The sequence below is a fragment of the Octodon degus genome, unplaced genomic scaffold (assembly GCF_000260255.1).
Source record: "Octodon degus isolate 3935 unplaced genomic scaffold, OctDeg1.0 scaffold00008, whole genome shotgun sequence".
In the NCBI taxonomy this organism is placed as follows: Eukaryota; Metazoa; Chordata; class Mammalia; order Rodentia; family Octodontidae; genus Octodon; species Octodon degus.
The window spans coordinates 22,138,019-22,144,239 of record NW_004524584.1 but is presented as its reverse complement, the minus strand read 5'-3'; positions in this window follow the sequence as shown (position 1 = coordinate 22,144,239).

The following is a 6,221-nucleotide window of genomic DNA, read 5'->3' as shown; positions in this document are numbered from 1 at the left end:
AAGAGGTCAGCTTTGTTCCTGCATTTATCAATAATGCACAGTGCGTTCCAGGGCAGTCTCTTCAAAACAGCTGAGCACTCACATCTCCCTCTGCCTCCACCTAAATAAATACATACATAAATGAATAAGCAAATTCTACCACATTAAACTCACAGAAACGCATGTCAGTAATGAGAAACAGAATGATCCCACTGGAAAGTAGAACACTGAGGAATTTCTGTAAGTTGTAAACCATGAGTGGTGAGACTGACAGAGAAACTGAACAGTCCTGAAGAGCCCTGCACAATACAGTGCATGCATAATGCGGAGCCATTTTTTATTTTTTTATTTTTTAAAGAATACAGAATAGCAAAAAGAAAAGTAAAGTGTTAAAGGTGCTTTGAAATTTCACTGAACAAAGTAATAGCAATTCAACAGTGGTTGCTGTATTTCTTGATGTTATCTTCAGATTAGTTGTTTATGTTACCAGATATAAACCAGCAAAACTGGTTTTTTTGAAAAGAAAACAACAACCACAAAAAGAAAGTTATAAAAAATTTAAAAGAATAAAAATACCACATCTTTTTCATCCATTCCTCAGGTGATGTGCATCTTGGTTGTTTCCAAGATTTGGCTATCACAAACTGTGCTGCTATAAACATAGGCACACATATGAAAAATGGCTGTTCCATGTTATGCCTAAGATGTTTCATATTCAGACAGATAGAGAGATTAAGCTTAACAGCCCAGGTTGTATGGTAATAACAGTAAGCTTGTCTTCTGGAGGGTTAATAACCTAAGTTTGCAGACCAAAATTAGAGAAAAAGAAAGGCTGCAAGGAAAGCCAACATTTTGGCCCTATCCTTCCAAGGTCAATTAAGACTCAGGACATGAGATCTCGTACTATAACGTCATGTAACTCGGTAGTGTCCCACATTTTCTGATCAAGGAGATTATGGGGCCAAAGAGGAAAGTGATTGATGATGTAGAGTGTGCCTAAGGAGAGTCACATGGAGAGAAAACATTCTCTCAGGCTTTCACAGAGAGCACACTGGCCAAGCAATGGCCATGACTCATCCACATGGCTGACAATGACAAAGGGTCTACAATCTGAGGTACAGGATCTCAGGATAAATCCTGAGGGGATTTCACTGACCTTATCAGACCCAAAAGCTACAACTCTTGATGCATAGGTCCTGCTTTACCTTGGTCTTAACCATCCAGCAGAAAATTATAAAATCAAAGTATAAGAAGTAAAGCCATGCTGTTATGTTGAGCTGTAGGGGACTCAGGTCAACAATTTCTGACATTGCCAGTGAAGCGGAAGACCCAATACTATTATGGACTACTGGACTCCTTTAGAATATTTTTCTGAGTTTGCACACCTATAATATTCAAATGACGGAACTAAACAAAAAAGGGGATACAGATGAAAGTCTACTTTGTATCTGTGTATTCAAAATGGTTAGGATAGATATATAGATACATTCTCTTAATGAATAGAGGGATTTGTTCTAATGGTGTTTGTAAATAGGATATCATGTCCGCATCTTGTACAGCAATTAACCAGTAAGAAGAATGTATGCAATGTGTTAATTATTGAAACTGTCCTGCCAATTTGGTTTGAAACTGTCTCATTGCTATTTGTTTCTCAATAAAATTATGGGGAAAAATTTAAAAGAAAAAAGTATAAAAAAAACTTAAGCATTAACTGCTCCTTTCAAAAGACCAGCAGAAATAAGCAGTACAATTATCCAAATTATCCTGCACATATACGTAAGTGTATCCTTTTCCCTTCTTTCTTTTGCCTTTTCTCGTTAATCCCAATGTTTCCATCCCATTGAACAGATTCTTTCCTTTTCACAGCATCTATTGTACCCTTCAGATTTTATTTACTCTTTCAGATTCGCCCATTAGAGAGACAATATGCTGTTTGCACATGCGGGTCTGATTTATTTCACTTACCAATACAATCTCGAGTTTCATCCATTTACCTATAAAATGTAAGTGCAGTTTTGCCAGCAGGCCCACAGAAAAACCACATGATCTGCAGCACCATGAGTCGGATGTGTCTTGTCCCCCAGGTCTCACGGACTAGAACCTGGACTGAGGCATTAGGTTGGGAGTCCTGTGGGAATCCCTAGGTCACAGAGGCCTCACTGGGGGAACAGATCAGTGTTGGTCTCTCTCTTGGAGTTAATTCTTCCCACAGTAGGTTGTTATGAAGAGAGGCCAAATCACACACCTCGATGCCCATTCTGCCTTGAGCCAGGTCTTCCCATCTTCTCCCCATGTTGTGGCCCGGCCTGGAGGGTCCTCACCATAGGACAAATGGATGAGGCTGTAAGCTCAGCAACCTCCTTTTCTTTGTAAGTATCCAGCTTCGGATATTTTGTTACAGCAACAGAAAATGGACTAATAGAGCTGAGAAAGGATGTGATCATGGAGTGATTGATGCAGGTTCTTGGGAAACCATACCTTAACTCACTGGCTCTTCAACTGTTGGGCCCTGGTCTGCTATAGGACAAAACTGTAAAAGCATTTACTATATACATGGAAGGATCTTCCCAGGGAAACAAGGTGAATCTTACGTGAGACATGGGACAAATTGTTTGCATACGCTCACAATGGACAAGGACTGCTCAGAGCCAGGTCAGTTCCCTGGGCCCAATAGGAAACATCTGGTCAAACAACTAGAACAAGAGTATTTCACCACATTGAATGAAGATCAATCACCACTATTCCCTTCCAATAAAATCAGCATTGGTAAATCTTAGAAGAGCTATTCTGGGCAAGAACGCTCACATCCACAGCAACTACAGGAAGTGTGACCCACTTCTTCAGCTTCCCTGGCCAACTGCAGTGCTAATGAATAAACCTAAACTGTCTCATCTTCACCATCTATGAGATGAGGTCATCAGACCATCCAGCCAAGTTGCCAAGAAGAAAACAAATACGTGCTTGTAGCGCCTTCCCCAGAGCCACCCAGCAGCCTTTTTCTTTGCTCTATTTAACTTTGCATCCTGATATCCCTCTCCCTTTGTCATTTCCATTTGTACTCACAGCTTGGTGTTGGCCATCCTGCCTTTGCCACCTGGACTCTCCCCTGGCTGCTGCTGACTGCCTGTGGGTGGGCACAGGTCTTGTGGTGAATAAGTGCCCCACCTGAACAGTTCTCAGTCACATTCTGCATCTGTGGATTTGAACTAAGAGCACAGAGCCAGAGTTGTAACTTACATAGTATCACCCAAGAAACCTAACAGGCATTCCTCATGGTATGACCCTAGAGACACCCGCTTCCCTATTTCCATGTGATGATGTTTAAGCCAGATTTTGGGTTTGGTGAGTTTCGTAAAATTAAAATAATGTCCCTTTTCTTGAGCATTAAAGGTAGTTTCTGTTTCCCACATCCAGCCTTCCCAGGTCAAGGGAACACTCGAGGTGCCAGTTTCCTCCAGGCCACCATCGGATGAGGTCTTCAGGCGGATGGAGGTGCTGTCACTGCCTCACATCCCCAGGAAGGGGGCTGGGCTTGGAATTAAGCCCTTGTGACCTCTAACACAGATCTGTGGGTGGCTCCCACGTTTATTGCCTGTGTTTAGCTAATGAGAAATCTCCATCAACCGGCTATTAATTATTTTACTCAGCAGGGGGATTGAGCAATCCTGTGATTTTATAAAACCAAACACATATGGGACACTTGAGCACTAACCCTGTTTCCATTAGCTGTGCCTTAAAAATTCAAAGACACATAATAAAACTTCACTTTTGTAAGAGAATAAAAAATAGTCAAAAAAATTGAGTTGACATAGAATCTCACTCAACAAAATTACAGGAATTCAACTATGGTTGTTATATCACTTATTGTTGTCTTCAAATTAGTCAGATCACGAGATATAAGCATGCAAGATTGGTCAAAAATTATAAAAAATTAAAAATAAGAGTGAAAAAAATGTAAGCATTAACTACTCCTCAAAACCTTTGTTTGTATTCAACATTTTGGAAGTTTCTATTAAACAAATAGTGAAGCATAATAAGGCCAAAAGACAAATAATAAAATCTAATATGACTGACAGTTTATTATATCACATTTTATAGATGAGGTAGAGACGAGGATTAATTTGTGCAATTCACACAGCCAGCAAGTGGTGAGGTTGGGACTTGGGTGCAGTGGGCACTGCTGTCTCATGGGATCCCCTCCAGTGCTCACCCTCCAGAGATGATAGGTGTTGGCTGCTAATACGACTCATCCAGAAAATAGTTGCACAGCCAGTGGTTCAGGAACCTCAAGAGCACAAGACAGGGAGACAGGGAGTGCAAGAAGGAACCTCAGTTCAAGAAAGACCTCAGCCTCAAAGAGGTGTCAGCTCAGTCAGTGCGTGATCCAATTTTCTGAACTCCCTCCACATAGACCAAGTGCTACAAACAGCATGTGTGCATCCCCTCAAAATTCACGCAGTGAAAATGGAGCCCCAGAGTGATGGTAGTAGGAACATGGTCCTTGGATACAATTCAGTCATAGGAAGTGCCCTGTGGGTTTGAGTTAACACCTGTAGAAAAGAGACCCTACTGAGCACCCTTACTCCTGCTAATATGTAAGGAACAGTGAAAGCTTTCTGTTTCTGAACCAGGAAATGGGCACTCTCAAGCTGCTGAATTTGTCCTGATGAATTTTTCCCTATGAATGAATTTCACATCATGAGAAATAAAGTTCTGTTGTTTATAAGCCACAATGACTACTGTATAAGGAATGAGGTGTTATTCAATATATGGTGAGGGTTTAAACTTTTTAAAGTTATTATAGTAAAGGATGCACTACTATTAATTTCTCTAGAGAACGCACTTTACACACCTCTTGCTCCATCATTCTTGCCATTTGCTGAAGCAGCTCTGGACTCCCCTTTTGTGAGTGTCTTTATGGCAGGTGACAAAAAGAGTCAATGAATGCTGACGTCAAGCGCCATCCAATGGAAAGAAAGGCTTGCACAACTGTTACAGTGTTTCCTCACCCATCTTATTCACAAGAGAACTCAGAACAACTAACTCAGAAGAACTTCTGGTTCTTTCCCAACATCAAAATGATCATGAAAAGTACATGTTTTGAGTCAATTCAGGACAGAAAGACATTCACAACAGAGCAACTAAAAACATTCATGCAAGAATACTTCTGGAACTGTTTCAGAAAGTGACAAGAATGATTTGGTACATGCTTTCAAAGTCAAGGAGTGTGCTTTTAGGGATTAGCTCATTTATGCTGAGGTTGAAACTCTTGAATTTTTGCATGAAATTCCTATCTGTTACCTCCAAAAATTCAAGGAATAAGAATTTGAAGATTAAACTTTTTATTATGATCCATAGTTAGTGTTGTTCAAAAATGGGCCAGTAGCCATAAAAGGATTAAGAGAAATGTGTCTTTTGCTGTAATACCTTCTCATAAAAAGATTTACATATTCACATTTTTATTCTACTTTGTATTTTGTTATTTCAGCCCAAATAGACTATGACATCAAAGAAAGCCCTCCTGAAGCCCAGCAGTCTCTTTCCTGTCCTGAGTCACTTTGTCTTCTATGGCTGTTTTCTCAGGTGCTTTGCATCTCCAATCAGTTTGTACCTGGATCCTTGTCTCAAATCCTGCTTCCCAGGAACCTGACCAGGCAAGTGATGCCAGGCTTGGACCTGGGGGGAGACTTCAAGAACTAGATTCCCACGAGTGACACTCTTTTTTCTTTTCAAATTGACAACAGTGATGCCTGACTATTAGTAGATGGGATATGAATAGCTTCTGGAATGTAATAGTGAGATGGCTGAGACTTTCACCTGGAGTTATCTGAGCTGAGAAGCAAGTGGACAGTGGTGCTGTGATTTTGGAGCAATATCTTTGGCATTGGGGATTGTCTTGGTTACTTTTTACTTATGGCTGGGACAAAATAGTAACACGCTAAATGAAGGAAGGAAAGGTTTATTAGCTCACAGTTAGTGGAGGTTTCAGTCCATACTCCACTGGCTCCAAGGCAAATGGCAGCAGTTCGTGGCTGCAGAAAACTATGAAGAGCTGAGGAGGCACAGCAGCTGCGGTGTCCATCAAGACTCTCTCTCTCTCTCTCTCTCTCTCTCTCTCTCTCTCTCTCTCTCTCTCTTTCTCTCTCTCTCCTATACTGACTGTGAAGACCAACATTCCACCATGAAGATGAAGCTCCTCCAAAGTGGCACTGCTGCAATGTGGCACGGTGAAGACCAGGACT